Raw genomic sequence first — 23419 nt, 5'->3', positions numbered from 1 at the left:
ACAAGGATGGAGGTTTGGGGTGGAGGAGGTGTTAATTTTTATCTCCCTAAACTTTACCTCAAAGAGAACAATCTTTTTTGTCTAGTGAATGATACCCAACCTTATGTCTTGGGATTTTTTATTTTGGAACTTTTTTTTTTTAAAGATTATTTATTTATTTCTCTCCCCTCCCCCCCGCCACCCCGGTTGTCTGTTCTCTGTGTCTTCTTTGTCTGCTTCCGTTGTTGTCAGCGGCATGGGAATCTGTGTTTCTTTTTGTTGCATCATCTTGTTGTGTCAGTTCTCCGTGTGTCCAGCACCATTCCTGGGCAGGCTGCACTTTCTTTCGTGCTGGGGGGCTCTCCTTACGGGACGCACTCCTTGCGCGTGGGGCTCCTCTATGCGAGGGACACCCCTGTGTGGCAGGGCACTCCTTGCGTGCATCAGCACTGCGCATGGGCCAGCTCCACATGGGTCAAGGAGGCCCGGGGTTTGAACCATGGACCTCCCATGTGGTAGACGGATGCCCTAACCACTGGGCCAAGTCCACTGCCCATATTTTGGAACTTTCTTGAAGTGAAACACACTTTTACTAAGAATGGAAAAAAAAAAAAAGAGGGAGATTTGGTCTGTGTTTGAATTCAGAGATCCCCATTCACACCTGCCCCCATTTGTCTCACTAGCATCCCTCCTCTTCTTTTTTCATGGACTGGAAATCCAAGAGTCCTTTCTTTCATGACACATTTTCCTGTGTGTTGATTGTTTTCCCAAGTGGAGTAAATTCTTGAAGGTAGGAGGCATATACTATGATTATATCCTGTAGTGATAAGCGTATTAGGAGTTGCTAAATAAATACATACTCAATGAAGACAAGAGGTAGAGAGAGAAGTCTCCTTTGCAGAGGTAATTGCTTTTTGGTTTTCTCTGACTCATCTTGTAGCCTTCACCAACAGGAAAATTTCTTCCACTTACAGACTGTGTGTGTGTGTGTGTGTGTGTGTGTGTGTGTGTGTGTGTTGGGAGGGGGTGGGAGGCCAGGGGAGTAAGGGATGTTCCTACTGAAAGCCCAAGAATGAAAGTCCTGAATGGGGCCACCCTCCAGATACATTGGCCTTTTGAGTAAATTTCCTAGGAATTTAGGTTTAGCTTTAACAACTGAGGTACCTGAAGGTCCTGGCCTGATAACGTGTAGAGGGTTCCGTGTCGCAGCCCTGAGAGGAATCTTTCAAGCTGCGTAATCAGCTGTCAGCAGGGTGGTTGGACCTATATGTGTTCTAGGCTTCTTAAATTGAGTAGCACATAGGAGTGTTTGATAAAAGTGATTTTGCCATTTTGGTGATAGTATAAGAAAGTACTTAACACAAGTCCATGGGAAGTGGACATGGCTCAACTGATAGGGCGTCCGCCTATCATATGGAGGGCCCAGGGTTCGATCCCCAGGGCCTCCTGACTCGTGTGGTGAGCTGGCCCACGTGCAGTGCTGCTGCGTGCAAGGAGTGCTGTGCCACGTGTGGGCGCCCATGCATAGGGGTGCCCCATATGCAAGGAATGTGCCCCACAAGGAGAGCCGCCCTGCGTTAAAAAAGTGCAGCCCGCCCAGGAGTGGCACTGCACACACAGAGAGCTGATGCAGGAAGATCACGCAACAATAAAGAGACGCAGTTTACCAGCGCTGCCTAATAATGCAAGCAGGTGCAGAACACAGCGAATAGACACAGAGAGCAGACAATGGGTGGGAAGGGGAGAGAAATAAATAAAATCTTTAAAACAAAACAAAACACAGGTCCTGCGTATGGTAGGTAGCCAAGAGGTGACAGTCTATGAGAAATATTTTTTTAAAAAGATTTATTTATTCTCCTTTCCCCCTCCCCCTTGTTTATACTCACTGTCTGCTCTGTGTCTGTTCGTTGTGTGCTTATCTTCTTTTTAGGAGGCACTGAGAACCAAACCTGGGACCTCCCATGTGGTAGGGAGGCACCCAATTGCTTGAGCCACCTCCACTCCATGCCAGTTGTGTCTCTCATTGTGTTTTTTGTGTCTCTTTGTTTTGTCTCTTCATTGCATCATCTGATTGTGTCATCTTTTTGCATCAATTCACCATGCCAGCCCATTGTCAGCTCTCTGTCTTGCTCATCTTCTTTGAGAGGCATCGAGAACTGAACCCGGGACTTCCCATTTGGGAGGGAGGTACCCAATTGCTTGAGCCATCTATGCTCTGTGCTTGTTGTGTCTCTCATTGTGTTTGTTAGGTTTCTTTGTTTTGTCTCTTCATTGCGTCCTCTCATTTGCGTTATCTCATGTCATCTTGTTGAGTTGGCTTTCTGCACCAGCCCATCATGTCAGTTTGCAGTCTTGCTTGTCGTCTTTAGGACACACTGGTAACTGACCCCGGGACCTCCCATGTGGTAGGTGGGCTCCCAACTGCTTGAGCCATGTCTCCTTCCCTGTGATAAATATTTTTTATCCCTCTGTCTCCACTCATGTACCTCTACTTTCACATTCAGGCTAAACAAATAAGGGGCAGTGACATGGAATTCACCTTTGGGAGGTTGCCTGTTCCTCTTCTGTGGCAGTATGCTCAGGCAAGAAATCTAATCTGCTCTTGCATATCTGAGAGCAGATATCTCTGGGCCTTATTCCAAACTGAAAGTGTTTCAGTCAAACTAGCATGTCTGCTCATCTTGGGTAGCTTTCTTGGTAGGGATCTGGTCTTTATGTATTTTTAAAGATTTATTTATTTATTCATTTCCCTCCCCCTACCCACTCCACCCCAGTTGTCTGTTCTCTGTGTCTATTTTCTGTGTGTTCTTCTTTGTCTGCCTTGTTTGTTGTTGTCAGCGGCACGGGAATCTGTGTTGCTCTTTGTTGCATCATCTTGTTGTGTCAGCTCTCCGTGTGTGCGGCGCCATTCCTGGGCAGGCTGCACTTTGTTTCGTGCTGGGCGGCTCTCCTTATGGGGCACACTCCTTACGCGTGGGGCTCCCCTACGCGGGGGACACCCCTGTGTGGCAGAGCACTCCTGCGTGGCAGGGCACTCCTTGCGTGCATCAGCACTGTGCATGGGCCAGTTCCACATGGGTCAAATAGGCCCGGGGTTTGAACCGTGGACCTCCCATGTGGTAGATGGATGCCCTAACTGCTGGGCCAAGTCTGCTTCCCGGAATCTGGGATTGAGAATCTTAGTCGGAAAGTCTGTGAGTCTCTAGGGTAGCCCTGGCAAACGAGTGAGGGAAGTTGGGCATGAATTAACTTAGGACAGGTCATGGTGCAGGCATGGAGAAAGAGACAAAGTAGAGGATAAAAGTGCTCCTCTCTGGGTCATTTTCTGCTCTAGGAAAATGCAGGCACTAACATGCAAGGGACAGAGCTCTGGCTTGGTATGGCTTGTCGCCTCCTTGTGAATGAGCCAGCCTTGCTCCTGGCTGTCCCCGTAGGGCATTTGGGTTTAGTAGGGGATGAAATAGGGAATCTGTAGTCTCTCTTCATATCCTTCAGAGATACAGAGAGGAAGTATGCCTCCCAGGACTGGTTTGCTATGTGCTCAAATGAAAGAGAATGCCCAGGACTGGTTTGCTATGTGCTCAAATGAAAGAGAATGCCATCTAGATCCCATGGGAGTTTTCCTCCATCTATTTTGATGCCCCCTCAGTTTACCTGATCCTAAACTTGTATCAGTTTCCCCCGTCACTGGCCCAGCTTCTGGAAAAGAGAGGGAAAAGGGTGAGAGGGGGTAGGGAGAGTTAAAGAACTTGTGGGGGTATATGGATTTGCTGTCCTTAAATTCTTTCTGGATCAAATGTAGATGTGTGGAGAGGAGGATGAGTGGATGGGAGAACAAACAGATGCTGCCTGTGCCATCTGCCTGGCACTCAGCCTGGACTCTCCTTTGGTATTATTGATCTCTGTGTGGGTTGTTTCTCTTTCCCAATTAGAGTATAAGCGTGTACACACATGTAATTTTATGTAAGTACATAATACTGTTTTTCCTCCCTAATACTATTTTGTAATCTTTTTTTCACTTGATTGTGTTGTTGTAGACATATTTACATGTCAGTAGATACAGAATGAATGGTTGAATTATATTTCAGTGTGTGGATGTACCATAACATATTTTATTCTCTAATCTACTTAACTCATCTAAATGGAGCCTTCCCTGATCTCCTTAAAGTTGTGACAACCCTCCTTCCTTCTCTACCTCCCTTTTCTTTTTTATATTTCTCTGTAGCATTTACTCAATACTTGATACATTACATACTTTTTTTTGTTTATTTGTTTATTACCTAACTCCTTATAATAGAATATAAGCTCCTTGAAGACAGGAATTTATTTTTTTATCCATTCCTCTGTATGTGGTGCTTAGAGCAGTTCCCCTGGAACACAGTTAGTGCTCAGTAAGTATTTGTTGAATGAATGAATTTGTTGGAGTTTTGGTGTACCTATAGGGTTTTTAAAATTTGCAGTGTTTTTGCTATTCTGAGCATACTATATAAGATAAACATCTTGGTCTGTACACATTTTCACACTTGTCCACTTATCTCCTTAGGATAAATTCCACGAAATGGGAATCTGAGTTAAGGGATAAGCACATTTAAAAGTTTCAATTCACAGAACCAAACTGTCCTTAAGAATGTGAATATGTACTAACAGCACATGAGATTGCCTAATTTCCAACATCTTCAGTAACAGTGTTGTGTTTTTCCTCCTCCCCTGACAGGTCTTGCCACTGAAACTCTGTGAGTAAGAGTTTGACCCTGGGGCCACCATGTTGGAACTTGAACTCTAACTCAGCCACTTACTAACTGTGTGACTTTGGATAAGCCGATACCTGCTCTCTCAGTTTCATCTTCGGTAAAATAGAGATGGTAATAGCACCTAATACATGGGGTTATCTTGAGAAATAAATCTGTTAATCCAATTAAAATTCTTAGAATAGTAACTGAGACATAGCACTCAAATATGATTTAATTTACCTTTCTTTGAGTATCTTTTCAGCTGTGTTTTGGACATTTGTATTTTGTCTTTGAATCACTTATTCATGTCTTTTGCACATTTTTCCAATAATATTTTTCTTATTAATTTGTAAGAGTTCATTGACTATCATATACCATGCAGTATAGGTTCCAGTGCATCATATATCTTTGAGCTTTGTTTATGTGGATTTTTTTCTGTCTGTAAGTTTTATATTTTTGGGTAGTCAAGTTAATCTTTTTTCTTGCAGTGTTTTCTGCTACTAAGTCAATGCATAGAAAAAAATGTGCTTTCCTACCTCAAAATTTAAAAAAACTAGTCAGTCATTTTCTTTGAGTACTTTTTGCATTAGTTTTTTTTCATGTTTTTCTTTTTAAATCTTTAAATTTAATCTTTAAGTCTTTTATTGATCTGGAATTTATTTTGATATGAAGAGGCTGGGATCCGGGATCTGGCTCTTTTTTTTTTTTCAGTTGGGTAGCTGGTTGTCCCAAACCGATTTTTTTTTTTTTTTTTTTAATTTAATTCCCCCCCTCCCCTGGTTGTCTGTTCTTGGTGTCTATTTGCTGCGTCTTGTTTCTTTGTCCGCTTCTGTTGTCGTCAGCGGCACGGGAAGTGTGGGCGGCGCCATTCCTCGGCAGGCTGCTCCTTTCTTTTCACGCTGGGCGGCTTTTCCTCACAGGCGCACTCCTTGCGCGTGGGGCTCCCCCACGCGGGGGACACCCTTGCGTGGCACGGCACTCCTTGCGCGCATCAGCGCTGCACATGGCCAGCTCCATACGGGTCAAGGAGGCCCGGGGTTTGAACCGCGGACCTCCCATGTGGTAGATAGACGCCCTAACCACTGGGCCAAAGTCCGTTTCCCGCCAAACCGATTTATTGAAGAACATTCCACAAGAACAAGTTCCTTTAATCTATATTTCCCTCTCCCCCAATTTGAGAGTGACTTAATTTTCTGAATATCATATCCCCAGAGATGGTAAATCTCCATTTTAGAGAATGGATTTGATGTTTGGATGCAGCCAAATGTTGATAAGCTGTGGGGATGAATATGCCACGTAAAGCAATTTGGGATCAGAGCTCACAGCATGACTAACTGATGAGACTACTGCACTTGCTGGTGCAGAGCCTTGGCTAACTCTGGAGATATCTCCAAAGTGGATCCTGACATAGGGACTACTTTGAAAGGGACATTGTTTGGAATGATAAATTTTGTGTTGTTCAAAAAGAAATGAAGTGGCTGTAGCAGGTATTTCTTCACTGCAGCCTCAAGGTATTGATAAAGGTACTAAATGGTGCCAACCCATTGTGTTCTAGCTCTGCGCTCATTAGCTGTTTTGGAACTCTTGTCTCATCCACTTTCTTTCCTCTGAACCAAGATGGAAGGAGGGTGATTCTTATATAACAGAGACCCCACATATTCCACCGGCAGCTGCTACCTACCAAAGATGATGAAGTACAGCTCACTCTTTTTTTTTTTTTTTTAGATTTATTTTTTTATTTTTATTTATTTCTCTCCCCTTTCCCCCCCTCCCTGGTTGTCTGTTCTCTGTGTCTATTTGCTGTGTCTTTTTTGTCCACTTCTGTTGTTGTCAGCGGCACGGGAATCTGTGTTTCTTTTTGTTGCATCATCTTGTTGTGTCAGTTCTCCGTGTGTGCGGCACCATTCCTGTGCAGGCTGCACTTTCTTTTGTGCCGGGCAGCTCTCCTTACGGGGCACACTCCTTGCATGTGGGGTTCCCCTACGCAGGGGACACCCCTGCGAGGCATGGCACTCCTTGTGCGCATCAGCACTGCACATGGGCCAGCTCCACATGGGTCACGGTGGCCCGGGGTTTGAACCGCGGACCTCCCATGTGGTAGACGGACGCCCTAACCACTGGGCCAAGTCCGCCGCCCAGCTCACTCATATGTAGGGCATATTATATGCCAGGCACTGTTCTAAGCACTGTACATATATGAGCTCCTCTTTCTGAAGTAGGTGCCCTTATTGTCATCTCTAATTCATAGACCCAGAGAGGTCGTATACTTTGATATCTCCCTAGACCAGTGCTCCACCAGCTGTGCACTGACTCCACAGCTCCGTTGTTGACTTTCTGCCATTACCATGACCATCAGCTTGGGCAGTGCTGAAGCTGAGCTGCTAAAATGGCTACACAGCAGGACCCAGCCATTCCCCCATCCTTGCCTTCTCACCCCAAAGCAGAAACTCCTCAGGAGACTTCTGACTACTTCAGCAAGTCTCCTGTGCCCCCTTCCCCTGAAAGGAGGTAAAATCAGGCCTTTATTTCTCCTTTTCATGCAGTGTCAGAGGTGTGTGGGTTACAAGTGGGGGTCAGGTTGCTCGGCTTCTTCTGGCAATTGTTTTTATGTTTCCCATTTCTGGCCTGTTATACCCCCTGGAATTCCAGTCACCGCACAACTTAAGTCTTGTTCTTTTCATTGGTGCTTTCAGGATATCATACATAGCCTACAGGGAACATATTGCAGTTCTTGGCTATAGCAGAGAAGGGGCCACTTCTTTGCAGCACTGGCTGTGAGGGCACCAGTCACTAGGTTTTTGATGAACTCAACCTACCACAGTGGGTTTTTCCCTTGCCAAAGGGAGCCGGGTTCCCTGTGCTGGACACAGGCATTTTCTGAACCAGCTTATTTCCCTGAACATCACCTGCCTGCGGGCTTTTCTGCTGACATCCCAGGAGAGATTTCTTTGCTCTGCATCCCATGGCTAGTTGCGGAGTCTTGCCTGTTTTCCATTATAGACCTTTTGCTTTGGATCCTGTTCTTATTCTCAGTCCCTCTCACTAGCCTGTGACTTCCAGGAGCACAGGTACCACATCCATTTTGTTTGCCACTATATCCTAGAACTGAGCAAAGAACTGGCACTTACTAGTACTTGGAGAAATATTTGTTGAATGAAGAAATAAATGCTGACCTTGAATGAACCAGCTTCAGACTCCTAGTGTTCCTTGCTTCCTACTAAAGCTAAGAACCAGATTAAGAACTTTCGAGGGCTAAGTAATAGAAAAATTATGATGTCTCTCATATTTTCAGCCCACAATTTGTATTTTTAAAAAAACATTAAATACAAAATAAGTATAAGAAAATCCAGCAAAATTCTGATTTTTTCCCCTGTGGTTACTACTTTGATCTCTTTTTTTTTTTTTTTAATAAATGTAAATTTTTAAAAATGTTTTGTTGTTGTCTCTGCTTTGCCAGTTCCCTAAGCCTGTGCTGTTGGATGATCCTATCTGGACCAGCTCTTTTCTCATCCTGGACAACTTCAGTTCCTCTTTACTCTCTGTGTTGAAGCTGCCCACCAGCCCCTCCCATTCCCAGGGGTGTCTGGCTCCTGAGCTCCCTTCCTGGGCTCCCTCAGATTTTGCCAGAAAGGTCAAGTAGAACATGTATACTGCTAAAGAGTAGCTCTTATTGAGAACTCTCATGGCTCATTGTGGTTTATAGTCAGCATAGCATGTTGTACCAGGTGACTGTGCTTAAGCCATTTTAATGGGCTTCTGTGATCCTGTGTGTGGGAAGCGTTGAAGTTTCTCTGTGGTCCTTCTAGAACCCTGAGAAAGAAGTCAAGACACAGGCCCATGCTGCCTCTTGTATTAATCAGGGCCTTGTTGAGACCATTCGGAGAAGTGAGTTGTGATGCTGGAAGTGGGGCCCAGGCCTCCCACACACTGTTCCAACGACTATGACCCTAATCAAATCCTGTTGTTGCTTGATGCCAAAGAGTTTAAAATAATGTTGGCAATCTCCTAGGAAATAAGTATCATTGTAACTTCCTGCCTAAGGAAGTGGTTTGTGCTGGCTAGAGTGGGATGGGGGTGGGTGTAGCCAAGGCTCCCCAACTCCTATTCAGGACCTGTTGTTGATTTCAGGTGCAACAGTCAGCAGTCTGAGCTGACATTCTGTAGCTCTGATGGGTTTCTCATCTTCAGTGCAGAGTTTTTCATCTTTGGATTGTGCTCTCATGTTTGCCCTGGTCCCCTATCATTTGAACATCTAGAAGAGCCTCACCATTAGACATCCTTCTTTTCATTTGAATTTCCAGGCTCCTTTTTAAAGTGCAGTAATATCCCACAGAGCCAATAAAGGAAACCAACATTAAATTGTTTATGTTTTACTTGAATTCATTTAGTCAGAGTTGCTTTTCTTTTAACAACATGACTAGATCATCTCTTCTGAGGGATGGGAACTTTGACAAGGATAGGAAAGAGAAGGTTATGTGGCTTAGGTCTGTGTGGGGCACTCAAGTAGAAGCTTTAGGTAGCTAGAATGAGGGTCACAGGTTTCTGATGAGCTAGATGGGGAAGACCAGAAACTCATCCTCGAAAGCCAGGCATGTAGTAGATGCTTTTTGTCTCAACCCTGTAAAGTATCATCTCCTTTTTTTTTTACATGGGTAAGCTAAAAGTCCAAGAAGTTATATAACATGCCCAAGGTTTCACAGCAAATAAGAGGCTGAGCTAGGATTTCCACTTAGTTCTGTCCAACTCGAAAGCCCAAGCTCTTTTTACAGAGCTCTTCTGTCTCCATTGAGATTTAGGAAAAGAAGGTAGGGAGATACCACCTTTCTCTACCTCACAGTTTTGCTCGTTGAGACGTGTTTAGTCAGAGTATCCTGCTTATAGAATACTATAGGTTCTATATATAGAGGTGCTGCAACAATATATGTGGGAGACATACCAATTAGCTGTAGGGGAGGATTTAAAAATCCGTTGTTCTTTAACTCTAGGTCTTCATCGCAGTGCAGCCCACAAGTGCCAAAACACCACTGGTACTCTGGTTTACTGCCCAAGGGGCCCCCTCCTATCCAAATAAAATCTGTTGGATGGGTCCTAAAGAGTGAGCTGTGATCTGAGCAGAGGTAAGGGTGTGGCCTGCCCTTACTGCGAGTACAGGAGCTGGTGGCACCTGTTATGTGACTATTGCAGTGAATGATTACAGAGTAAACAAGAGGTGTCTCTCTTTTACCTTCCCAAGGGAGACCAGATGGCAGTGGGTGCTGGCACAGATCCAGAGGTTCCTGGCCTCTGAGCTGGCAGAGGAGGGTACCTTGAAAGTGTCAGTGATGGGATCAGAAGAGAAAGGGCTGGTCTGTCAAGTGGAGTAATTTCAGGAGCACCAATAATGTGTCCTGCCCCTCAAGACTTGCTCCATTTGTTTCCTGCTACTTGGAATTCCATAACTGAAATTTCTTTCCCTTGACTTAAGTCTTTGAGACCTGCTAAAAATGTAGGAACTCCAGGAAAGGGTTTGGTTGCAATGGGTCATGTAAGTGGAAGTGTAAATGAATTTATGAGTTTTGTTTCTGAGAACTAAATGAAGGCAGGGATAGAGAGTTGTAGGGACAGGAAGGAGACACTATTGAGTTTGAGATAAAGACCCTGAAAAGAGAAGCTGCATCCCTAAACACTTTTTTTCCTTCCGTTTTCTCTAAGAGAAGACAAGCAATTGAGGATGCTGGGAATGGAAACTTTTGAACTCAAAGGAGAGAGTGCTGGGTAGAGAGATTTCCCAACAGTCTGCTGGGTGTGCAGGCATCACATTGTGTGGAGAGCAGCTGACCAGCAGAAAATAACAAGTATAGGACCTTTGGGTCTGTGGTTTGCTGTGATGTCCTCAGACAAGACTGTCACAGGGGGAGATGCAGGACCTCAGAAATGACGCAAAATGGTGGTGCAAAAGAGGCTGCAGATGACAACAAGGGCAGGGCACTTCCTCAGTGGCTGCTGGTCACAGACAACTTCTGGTTGTGATTTCCCAATGAGCTGTGCCAAGATAGGGCTTTTCCAGAAAACAAAAGAAGCCATGTCAAAAGCAATGACAAAGCACTTGGGGTGTCCACACGAAGGTGCAGTTTCCTCTTGCCCATCGCATCATGGAGCTGAAATAGCTGATCCACAGGCCACCGGTGGCCCCTGTGATTTAGGCCTACAGCTTTTTTGGCCTGAGTTTCTCCAAAGAGAAAGAGCCTTCCTAATTGACTGGGCATCATCCCTCATTCACCACTGCTTTCAAACTGCCTTTATTTTATTTTTTTAATGACTTTTTGGGTGGCCAGTGGTTCTTTTTAATTAACTAATCTCCCCTTCCCCACCCCACCCCCGGTTGTCTGCTCTGTGTGTCCATTTGCTGTGTGTTCTTTTGTGTCCACTTATATTCTTGTCAGCGGCACTGGGAATCTGTGTCTTGTTTTGTTGCGTCATCTTGCTGCATGAGCTCTCCATGTGTGTGGCACCACTCCTGGGCAGGCTGCACTTTTTTTGTGCTGGGCGGCTCTCTTTATGGGGCACACTCCTTGCATGTGAGGCTCCCCTATGTGGGGGACACCCCTGCGTGGCATGGCACTCCTTGCGTGCATCAGCACTGCGCGTGGGCCAGCTCATCACATGGGTCAGGAGGCCCTGGGTATCGAACCCTGGACCTCCCATGTGGTAGGCGGATGCTGTATCTGTTGAGCTAAATTAGCTTCCCCAAACTGCCTTTATAATACGAATTTTCAAAGCCTTTCCTCTCCCAGGTGGTCTTTGACTTGAGGCAGCTCAAACCTCACTGCCTTTCGCAGCGACTCACAGGTGGGTTCACAGATGCCCCTCACCCTCAGCTTCTCAACTTCTCTGTCCACATCTCTGTTTTATCTCCAGAGCATTTTCTTATAGATCCAGACTTTTGATTTCAATTTTAGACTTTTTGGGTTCTAATTCATTTCTTTTGGCACATTTCCCTGGAGGGATATCCAGAGAATGGCCTCCACCTCCAACCCCCAAAGCTTGACAGGGTCTGGACCTCCTTCCTTGCTGGAATCAGCACAGCTTGGTGGACGTTCTGGATGACCACCAACACCCTGCTTTCCCACCCTATGCCAGCCCCACACACAAGATCTAATGACATGGCTGGATTTCCTGATCACCGGGATTTTGGAGCCAGTGCCTCCAACAAACAAGAACTCCTGGGCATGTGTACTGGGCCTGAGTAACAGCTCTTTGCCCCTCAGTCTCTACCTGCCTTCCATATCCCCTTTATTTTAACTTTACTCCAGGAGAACTAGGCACTGTCTGATTGCCTTGCCTGAACTTCCTAACCCCATCCAGGACTAAAACCCTGCAGTCAGCCCTTCATCAGGCATTTCTTATTTTAAATAGCATTTACCTCTTCTCACTTCAGAAATGTTTTTGCTTTGAAGGATCTGTGGAGGAAAGTAGGAGGAGATTCCATGCCAGGGTAACAACATGAATATAAAACTTACTGTGGGGAAGCAGATGTGGCTCAAATAATTGGGCTCCTGTCTACCATATGGGAGGTCCAGGGTTCGATTCCTGGGGCCTCCTGGTGAAGGCAAGCTGGCCTGTGTGGTGAACTGGCCCGAGTGGAGTGCTGGCTGGTGCAGGAGTGCTGGCCCGCATGGCAAGCTGGCACAGCAAGATGACACAACGAAAAGAGGCACAGAGCAGAGACAATGCAAGACGCAGCAGACCAGGGAGCTGAGATGGTGCAAGAGATTGAGCACCTCTCTCCCACTCTGGAAGGTCCTGGGATCAGTTCCTGGTGCTGCCTAAAGAGAAGACAAGGAGACACAGAAGAACACAGTGAATGGACAAAGAGAGTAGACAATGGGGGTGGGGGGTGGGGATAAATAAATCTTTAAAAAAAGAAAACAAAAATTTACTGTGGGGAAGCGGGTTTGGCTTAACGGATAGAGTGTCCACCTACCAGATGAGAGGTCCAGGGTTCAAACCCGGGGCCTCCTGACCCGTGTGATGACCTGGCCCATGTGCAGTGCTGATGCGCATAAGGAGTGCCATGCCACGCAGGGGTGTCCCCCGCGTAGGGGAGCCCCATGCACAAGGAGTGTGCCCCGTAAGGGGAGCCGCCCAGCACAAAAAAAGTGCAGCCTGCCCAGGAGTGGTGCCGCACACACGGAGAGCTGATGCAGCAAGATGACACAACAAAACAAGACACAGATTCCCAGTGCCGCTGACAAGAATATAAGTGGACACAGAAGAACATACAGCAGGCGGCAGACTTGGCCCAGTGGTTAGGGCATCTGCCTACCACATGGGAGTTCTGCGATTCAAACCCCAGCCTCCTTGACCCGTGTGGAGCTGGCGCATGCTCAGTGATGATGCACGCAAGGAGTGCCCTGCCATACAGGGGTGTCCCCCGCGTAGGGGAGCCCCACGCGCAAGGAGTGAGCCCCGTAAGGAGATCTGCCCGGCTCCAAAGAAAGTGCAGCCTGCCCAGGAATGGTGCCGCACACACGGAGAACTGATACAACAAGATGACGCAACGAAAAGAAACACAAATTCCCATGCCACTGACGACAACAGAAGCAGACAAAGAAGGTGCAGCAAATAGAGAACAGACAACAGGGGTGGGGGGCAAGGGGAGAGAAGTAAATAAATAAATCTTAAAAAAAAAAAAAGAACACCAGCAAATGGACACAGAGAGCAGACAACTCCGGAAAGGGGTGGGGAAGGGGAGAGAGAGATTAAAAAAAGAAGTATTTAAAAAACAAACAAAAACTTACTGTGGACAGTGGAAAATCTAGTCCAGCTGAAGAGCAGAATTCTTGTTGGAGAGCAAAGCTCAAAATGTAGTAGAAAGTCCAGATACAGACCCATATTTCCATGAGAAAGGATTACGTTTGCACAAATTACATAGGCTTACCTATTTTAAAAAAGTCTTTGTCACAATATAGCAAAATAAGTCTTAGTTGGATTAAAGATTTTACATAAACACCAAAGTAGTGTACTAGGAGGTAATTAGTTTTTTAAAGTATGGCACCAAAGAAATTATAAAGGAAAATGTGTGATGGATTAGCTTTAAAAAAAACAACACAATAAACAAACACCATAAACAAAAATAAAAAATAGGTGACAAACTAGTTAAAAAGAGTTTTCAGCATATCTAATGTGCACAAAGCTCTTACAAATCAATAGAAAAAATGCAAATACCCCAACATGAGTCAAAGTCACAGAAAAAAAATACAAATGAGCAATAAAGAATATGAAAAAAAAGGGCTATTTCTAATCCAGAAGCATGTACTGTTAGATTGATAAATAAAAAATTTTAAAAAATCAACAATTAGTGCTGGTGAAGGCATTTGGATACAGTAACTCATAATCTGTTGCTGGTAATACAAATTAGTACAACCTTTCTGAAGTTGTTTGGCAATATGTATCAAAATTTAAAGTGCACACACTTAAACCAACCATTCCATTTGTAGATATTTATCCGAAGGACCAGTGTACAAAGATGTATGTAATGTATTTGTTTCTACAGAGTTTATAAAATAACCAAGATGGCCTTCAAGAGAGGATTGGTTGAATAAACTTTTTAAAAAAGATTTATTTATTTATTTCTCTCCCCTCCCCCCCTCCTCCCCAGTTGTCTCTTTTCTGTGTCTGTTTGCTGAGTCTTCTTTGTCGCCTTCTGTTGTTGTCAGTGGCACCAAAATCTGTGTTTCTTTTTGTTGCGTCATCTTGCTGTGTCAGCTCTCCATGTGTGCTGCGCCATTCCTGGGCAGGCTGCGCTTTCTTTCGCACTGGGTGGCTCTCCTTATGGGGTGCACTCCTTGCATGTGGGGCTCCCTTACGCGGGGGACACCCCAGCGTGGCACAGCACCCCTTGTGCGCATCAGCACTGCGCATGGGCCGGCTCCACACGGGTCAGGGAGGCCCGGGTTTTGAACCACGGACCTCCCATATGGTAGACTGACGCCCTAACCACTGGGCCAAGTCTGCCACCTGGTTGAATAAATTGTGGTTTGTCCTTACAATGATAAATGATGTAGGTCTGTAATTACTGACCTGGAAAGATGGCTACAATAAATAAATAAGGATATGAACCTGTTTCATTTTTAACAACTATAACCATGGCTTTATATGTGTGTATATATATTTTAAAAATCATGTTAACAGAACTTATTTCTTCTGATTCAGAAAAACCAATAAAGCCACCTTTAAAAAAAAGTAGGCAGTAGATTCTGACTTCAGGGTAGTGGGTGGGTAGAAACAAAAGTTATTTTACTTTGATGAGCTAGGTAATAAAGAGCCAATGAATGCTCTTGAGCAGGTACTGGTAATAAAAAGCAGTGATCATGGAGGGTTTTATGGTGTGGGTGTGCAAAATGAATGAAGCAGAAAATGAGGTTAGAGAAACCAGTTAGGAAGCAATGGGATTATAAGGAAAAGGACTAATTTGAAAGACAGCTCATGGAAGACACTACTTATTGGGTAAGTCTATCCAGTAGGAAGAGGAGAAAGAAGAAAGAGTAACAAGTCACTGATGATTCTAAAATGTCTGTCTACCCTTTAAAATTGGAAAATTACTCCTTGTGTGACAGAAATGGGGTAACTGGGGAGGGGAGGCATTTGTCTAGAAGGGGAGACTAATTTGTTTCCTGGAGTTGAATCTGGGGGACTTGAGGTACATCCAAAGGGAAATGTTCTGTCAGCTGGGTATTCCCGCAAATTTAGAGAAAAAGTTACTTCTGAGAGAGGCAACAGGTATGAGAGGGAGGCTTTGTAGAACTGGCACCCTTGAGAGGTGTGGGAACATGGTGGTATCTTGGCTAGCAGTCTCAACAGACCCTGGGGAGGGAGCTGTGGCAGTGGTCTCAACTGCCCCCTAAGAACAGAATTTGGGAAGAGATGGGAGTGGGTAGTGATCATCCTAGTAAGACAATAACAACAACAACATTTAAAATTTCTACCAAAAAAAAAATTCTCCAATCGTTTACCAAGTGCTGTGATATCAATGACTCAGCAAACACAATCCCTTGTATTTTATTATTTTACCCTTTTGATATGGACACTGAATTAGAGTGGAATTATTTCTCAAATTCAGGTTGTCTTCAAATTCCATTTCTCCACCCTATCCCTGGCAGATGAATTTTCCAAAGAGGAAAGGACTAGAGAGGAGCTGCAGCCTGGTGCTCGGGGTACCCACAGTCAAGGGATGGGAAGAAGTGTGCCTAGGATGATACTGTCACGGTCACTGCCCTGTCCCTTGGCTCTTGTAGGCCCTGACATTCCCCTAAACTAGGGAATGTTGGATGTTCCACTGAAGGGGAAAAGGAAGAAAAAAAAAAAGCCATAACTTGTCCATAAATAGCTGTGAGGTGTTTTTAGAAGTAAAGCTAGTTTGTTTATAGCAGTTAGTGTGGTAGTTTAGTGGCTTGTTTAATTCTGGCTTCATTCCTTTGAAAGCAATACAGTAAAAGCATATTGACATAGGTCCACCAGGGAAGGGCTTGTCTGAATTAAATTAGCACATATTAGCTGGTGGAGATTGTCATGCAACCTGCTTTAATGAGAAGAAAATCAAGAGTCTCTTAAGTCACTTCAGTTTTCCAACTGGCAATCATATTTGTGGGATTAAATCATTTAGCTAACTCATTCTGATAGCATAAACATGAAATGCAGTTATTGCCCGTCAGAAGTCCTGAATCATCAGGGTCTGCTTTAAGGAGGTAGCTCCTGTGATTGCTAGCCTCCCCTGAAGAAGAGGCCTCTGAGGTTGCTGCCGGCCACTGCAGCCCAGTGCTTAGAGGATGGTGGGCAGTCAGGACATGGTGTGTGAGTGAGTGAGTGAGTGAGTGAAGAACTGAAGGAATCTTTCTCCCTGAGACATGTCGAGCTCTGTGAAAAGTCTTCTTATAGCTTCACCCTCCTGCTTTGCTGGGTAGTTTAGGGACGAGTCTTACGGCTTAAATTTTTAGAGCAGGGAGGGAGGAAATGGTGGCTCCGTGAGACGTTTCTGCTATATAAGTTGGTGACTCCACAGAGAAGACACGTTTCCAAAACCTGTGAGCTGGCTTTAGGTGGGTCACAGGATCTCTTCTCCTAAATGATCAGGCTTCTGGGAAAGTCTCGAACCAGTTAGGAGGCTCTGGCAGGCAGATTTCATACTGGCAACATGTATGTCACCCAAAGAGGACAACTACTCTCTAGGCCCTCTGTGGGAAGCTCCTCATGGCCTGGATTCTAAATCAGGAGGCTCCCTGGCTCCTATCTGCTTCTGCTTCCCCAGCCTGGTCCTGCCCTCTCACTGTGTGCCACTGGCGATTTTTAGCCCTCTACAAGGGTAAAGCAAACTGGGAGGTTCTAATTCTGGCTTCAGAGGGCCTGGGGCCTGTCACCCAGCCCTGCCCTGTGTTTCCTGGCATGAATTTCTGGCAAGTTTTTTACTCCTTCTTCCAAGCCCATAAATCTGCCAGGGTAGGGACCAAGGACTGGCTTCTTCAGGAGGACTTTGGTGACAGGGACATCAGCACTTTGGAAGGAGCTCCTGACAACGCTCTCCACTTCCTGCCTGGGGAGAAGTATTGGTCTCCTATGGATGGAATAAAAGTTATTTATCAGGGGTGGTGGAGAGCATGGTCATTATTCACATTAGGGGTTTTTTAAGCACGGAATCTGCTTTTCAAAACAAAATGGCTTTCAAACCAAGAGATGTGCAGCTATTCAGAGAATATTCGCATCAGAACAATGTTTTGAGAATTTCCAGGACAACTTCCTTGTTTCAGAAATGAGCAGACCTAGGTAGGTCCATCAAGTGGCAAAGCCATGCCTTCCTTGTGCTTCAGGATGAGCCGTACCTGCGGAGCTGGCCCTGAGATTATAGGAGAAGAATTGAAGCAGAGGGGAGCAGGCACTGCTCAGTCACTCCCTCGGGAGCATTTCCTGGTTATTTTTTTTGGGTAAAGGAGTGGGAAAAGCATTGCTTCCCTTCAGTCTGTGTTATTCCTGCCTCGTTAACTTTTACCTTAATCCTTCAAGACTGAATCCCAAAGGACATGATAATACCTCAGTATGTGAGATGTTTCAAGACACGTTTAAACAAATGAAAACTTACTTGACAAATGTGGCCAGCTGAGTGCAACTTTATTAGATTCAATATGTAGAAAAGCTAGTGTTAGGTGAGCCAAATGTCAGGAGAGGTTCTTGGGGGAACCTGATATAATGAACTGATTAGATTGATTTATAATCAGAATTATCCATTCTATAATAGATGCTGGTAAAGCACAGCCATCCATTTTCATGTATTTATTAACTGCAGAGAGTTCTATGATAACTTGAACTGGGCCTGCTTTTGAGGAACTGCGTTTAGTGTATACATTTTAAATAATAAGTGATAAGAGTATGATGGAGACTAATGCTGTGGGAACTTGGGGAGAAATTGCCTCTTGCTTTTGGATCTAGAGAATGAAAACATTTGTTTTACAGAACACTTTAAACACTCTTGCTTATACTCCAGTCAGAGAGGTAGTGTTGTTTTTTTTAAGATTTTATTTATTTCTCTCCCTTTACCCCCATTGTCTGCTCTCTGTGTCCATTTGCTATGTGTTCTTCTGTGTCCCCTTGCATTATCTGCATCTCTTTGTAGTTGTGTCAGCTCTCCGTGTGTGCAGTACCACACCTGGGCAGGCTGCACTTTTTTTCACGCAGGGTGGCTCTCCTTACGGGGCACACTCCTTGATTGTGGGGCACCCCTATATGGGGGCACTCCTGCGTGGCATGGCACTCCTTGTACGCAGCAGCACTGCATGTGGGCCAGCTCACCACACAGGTCAGGAGGCCCTGGGGATCGAACCCTGGACCTCCCATGTGGTAGATGGACACTCTTATTAGTTAAGCCACGTCTGCTTCCCAGAGAGGTAATGTTAATTCCAAGGCTAATCTATTAGTATTCTCATTCATGTTATTAAAGCCCTGAATTAATAGCAACACCATGTATTTCCTTTCCCTATGCTTCTTTGCTAGTTTCTAAAGCAAATTTCCAAACAGCAGAACCTTTGCTAAACAGGAGTAGTGCACTCGCTCCCACTAGACGGCAAGTCTGACGCTGGCGAGTGGGAGGGGAGGGCACTGACCGCTCTGGGGGATCACTCTTTCAAGAAGCTTGTGCATGAAGTGAGGAGACTTAGTGAGGAAAGGACATGGGTTCTAGGGAGGGTTATTTATTTTTTTGAGACATATTCCTAGGTGTGGGGAAAGAACTTGCAGAAAGAGAGAAAGAAAATGCAAAAGAAATAAAAATTGTCGCACCAGGCCCCTGAGGAGAAGGGGCTTCTTCCCACTCACAGGTGGAGAGATTAGACTTGAACTGAGCAAAGGACAAAGCTACCACTGAGGTCTGCACCATCACCACCACCACTACCATTTACTGCTTTCCTACCTTTGCCAGCACTCTGCTAAGCACTTTTAAATCTCATTCGATAAGGGAGAAGGAGGTAATGAGAAACAGGGACCTCGTAAGATTTGGGGAGCCAGAAAACTGTAGTTTCCTTCTGATGGGCTTTGTTTTCTCCTGACAGGACTAAGGTCACTCTTGGGAGCAGGCGAGAGAGTGGGGAGAGTGGTCAGGCTTCAAAAAGCTGTTCTGGCAATGAGGCAGTCTGGGGAACACCGGGCTAATGTTGGAAACGATGAAATTATAAAGAACTCCTCCTCATGGCTTCACAATTGCTTTAGTGGCACTCAGCAACTTGGAGGCTGAAGCAGAGGGGGGTATTTATAGTCAAATAGGAGCTGTGGTTTGGAACAAATGAAACAGAGTTATGGGTATGGGCGTCCAGGAAATTGGGAGAAGAGTGGTTGTCATCAAGGTTGGCTTGAGAAGGAAGGACTGGTGGGTGGCACAAGGACGGGGAGCGGCTGTCGAGGGACTGGAGCTCTCAATGAAGGTGAAGAACTGAAGCTGTGGGAGACGTGGAGAGGTAGAAATCTAGGAGAATATGGGTCATGGCCAGGCAGAGGGTCTGACTTCTCAGGCTGTGACTGACGTGGTGGAAAAGCAGACTGTGATGGAGAGGCTAAAGTCCTGGATGGACAGGTCAGTAGATGACAACCGTAAATTTAGTTGTGTGCCATGAGCCTGGGCAAATGCAGGGAGTTTTCTCTCCCGGTACATCTGGGTCCTGACAAATAATTTTATGGTAGATCCTTTATTTATTGCTCAGAAAGTAGGTCCATAAAGGAGGGTGGTTTCAGCTAGAGGGAAGGGAACGGAGGCCATTGCTCCTGCCATGCCTGCCTAAATAACATGGAGTTGTAACAGGCGAGCAGTTCTGGCCAAGTAGGAGAACTTCCACAAAAGTACTGGGCCTTAAGCAGAGTTTTCAGGAACAGGGTCCAAGTACTCAGCCCTCTTGCAGGCAATATCCCCCTCAGCTGCTTGAGCTTTTGGACCGGTCAGGCTCAGATTAAGCCAGTGCTAACCCTCTGTGAGAGGCTGAATGGAAACTTTTCTAAAGGTTTCTTGCTTAAAACTCTACGAATCAAACAGAGTCTTGAGCTTTTCTATTCTTGTGGAGCCTGAACTTTCCCCCCTTGTGTTGTGTTTTGTTTTGCCCCTCATGGTGACAGCACTTAATGCCCCTCGAACTCACATAGTTTGAAAGCGTCTGGAGATACTCAGACCATTGTTCCTAAAGATGTTTTTGGATTTTCAATGCTTCAGGATTCCTTTCGCATTGTTAGTTGTTGGTATATGACTCCAAACATTTAAGAAGGAAAGAAATGGATAAAAACCTGCACAATTCTTTTTGCCCCTTCTCAACTTGATCCATTTACACCACCACCCGGGCTGTAAAACCAGAGATGAACACTCAGAAAATGATCGCCTGAACAGCCATTTTGCCACAGGAACCCAAGCAGAAGAGGCTGTGCGTGCGGCTCAGGGCGTGGGGTGCACTGTTCCCATTTCCATCATTTCTAAATAGTTTGCAATTGGTTTTGCCACATAAATATTAGAAACTTCTGCCTGGCAAAGTCATCATAAACAAAGTTAGAAGAAAAATAACAGGCTGGGAGAAACATTTTGCAATATATAAAATAGACAATGGATTACTATCCATAATCTCTAAAGGGTTTCTACAAACCAAAATGAAAAAGACAACAAACCCAATAGAAAATGGGTAAGGAATACTAACAGACAAGTTGCAGCAGGGCAAACTGGCATCACATCTACAGAAATGCTTACCTTTGGGCACAGAATTCTCTAGACAAGGATGTTCATTGCAGTGGTAAGTCTCCATCAGGCAGGGAAACTATGAAATACTGTGCAGCTATATAAAATATCAAAGCAGGGAAGTGAATTTGGCCCAACGGATAGAGTGTCTGCCTACCACATGAGAGGTCCAAGGTTCAAACACAGGGCCTCCTGACCCATGTGATGAGCTGGCCCACGCACAGTGCTGATGCACGCAAGGAGTGCTGTGCCACACGGGTGCCCCCGCGTGGGGGAGCCCCCCGCGCAAGGAATGCGCCCCGTAAGGAGAGCCGCCCAATGCAAAAAAAGTGCAGCCTGCCCAAGAATGGCACCACACACACGGAGAGCTGATGCAGCAAGATGACACAACAAAAAAAGACACAGATTCCTGGTGCTGCTGACAAGAATACAAGTGGACACAGAAGAACACACAGCGAATGGACACAGAGAGCAGACAACTGGGGGTGGGGGTGGGGAGGCAGGGAAGGAGAGAGAAATAAAAATAAATTTTAAAAAATCAAAGCAAAAATATCAAAGCAAAAAATATCAAAACAGCATCTATATCAGTGAAAAAAAGCAAGTCTGGAACAATTTGAATGGAATGTTCCCATTTTAAAAAAATCCTATTTGATTTGGAATGTATGTATCCTGTTTTAATTTTTGTTAGTGGGTCCCTTTAAGATAGAAAATATTTAAGGATATATTTTTCTAAGTATCACATTAATAAGTGAAAGTCACCTTTTGACATCTTATGTAAGATAAAAGATTTATTCCTCATTCTCACCTTCTTCTCTTTATTAATCTGGTGTTATAAATCTTGGCCTCTTAAGACACCTGTTACTACTTCTCCCTTCCCAGGAATGAAAAGGATTTCTAAGGGACCCTACTGAGCCATTGGTGCCTGCAGTTGCACTTTTGGCTGTGATGAACACAGGGATTCAAAGCTCAGAATTCTTCTTTCCTAGGCTTTGCTCCTTTTGGTATCCACAGCCTTGCAGAGCCTCTCTACCCCCTGCCTCTGATACAGTCAGTCCCCTCCTGCTCAGCAGGCCTTGCTTGCTCCTTCCCCTTAGAAAGCCAAAGGGAAGCTCGAGGAGATCAGGCTGAAAGGCTTAGAGCGGACCTCGGTCTTAGGAGGAAACCTGCTCCTTGAATCTGTCTCATCTTTCCTTCTGAGAATCTTCTTAGCTGGTTTTAATTGGTCTTAGGCCTCCACCAACCTGGGTGAAAGAAGTCCTTGAAGCTCATACCTAATTTTGCCTGTTTTACTGGGGCTTGAGATTTGAGCTCCAACCTGAAAATAGCAAGAATCCCATCAAAAGGTGATGCAGGGGGAAGCGGATGTGGCTCAAGTGACAGGGTTTCTGCCTACCATATGGGAGGACCTGGGTTTGATTTCTGGGGCCACCTGATGAAAAAGAAGAAGAGAAAGTGTGCCTGCGTAGCAAGCTGGTACCCGCGTGGTGAGCCGAGTGCTGCGTGAGTGCCCGTGCAGGGAGCCGAATGCCTGTGTGGTGAGCCGAGTGCCCGTGTGGTGAGCCAGCGCTCACGCAAGTGAGTCATGCAGCAAGATGATGATGCAACAAAAAGAGGAAGGGGAGAGTCAAGGTGAAGCGCAGCAGAAACCAGAAACTGAGGTGGCGCAGCTAACAGGGGACCTTTCTCCACATCAGAGATTCCCAGGATCGAATCCTGGTGAATCCTAGAGGAGAAAAAATGAGAAGAGAAGACAAAAAGAGAAATAGATACAGAAGATCACACAGTGAATGTACACAGCTAAAACAGCAGGGTGGGGGGAGGGGGAGGGGAAGGGGAGGATAAATAAGTAAGTAAATCTTTAAAAAAAATGATGCTTTATCTCCTCTGGCAACCTCAAATCAAGCCAAACTGCCTTTTTTTTTTTTTTTTAAACAATTTCATTGATGCATATTAATAAGCATAAATCTATCCAAAGTGTATAATCAGTGGTATTCAGTATAATCACATAGTTGTGCATTCATCACCCCATTCATTTTTCAGAGCATTTTCATTATTCCAGTAATAATAATATTATACTAAAAAACAAAAACCAAACAAACAAAACTCATCATCTCTCAAACTCTCTATGCTTCCCCTGCTTTACTTAGCTGCTATTTGTTTCCTTCTCTCTAGTATACAGTATTTATATGATATTTTGTAGAAGCAGTCATATATACAATATCACCTAAATTCATATTTTACATGAGGTTTCACTATAATATTATACAGTCCCCTGTATAATATTACATTGTTACATTTTTAAGCTTTCCTTTTAGTAATATGAATGTCCTTAGGCTTTCCCTTTCAACCACTGTCATATCCATATAATAGCTCTGCTAGTCACAAACACCATGATGTACTTTCACCATTTCCATTTCCAAAGATTTACAAACAACCTTTTAACCAGTTCTGCACAGATTAATCATCAGCTTTCCATTCTCTA

At 44.9% G+C, this 23419-nt stretch overlaps 1 long non-coding RNA gene across 4 annotated transcripts in view; it reads left to right on the top strand.

Annotated features, from left to right (window-relative positions):
* Positions 1–7892, top strand: part of LOC101412911 (uncharacterized) — a 32451-nt gene extending 24559 nt beyond the window's left edge. For all 4 annotated transcript variants that reach the window (XR_001118709.4, XR_002797125.3, XR_002797127.3 and 1 more), the window contains exon 4: positions 4694–7892. This is a non-coding gene — a long non-coding RNA (uncharacterized lncRNA). The remainder of the gene's footprint in view (positions 1–4693) is intronic.
* Positions 7893–23419: the final 15527 nt, after the last annotated feature.

This window comes from Dasypus novemcinctus, chromosome 17 (assembly GCF_030445035.2).
Source record: "Dasypus novemcinctus isolate mDasNov1 chromosome 17, mDasNov1.1.hap2, whole genome shotgun sequence".
Classification (NCBI taxonomy): Eukaryota; Metazoa; Chordata; class Mammalia; order Cingulata; family Dasypodidae; genus Dasypus; species Dasypus novemcinctus.
Note: the sequence above shows the minus strand (reverse complement) of the source record. Positions and strands in the feature narration are given on the sequence as shown.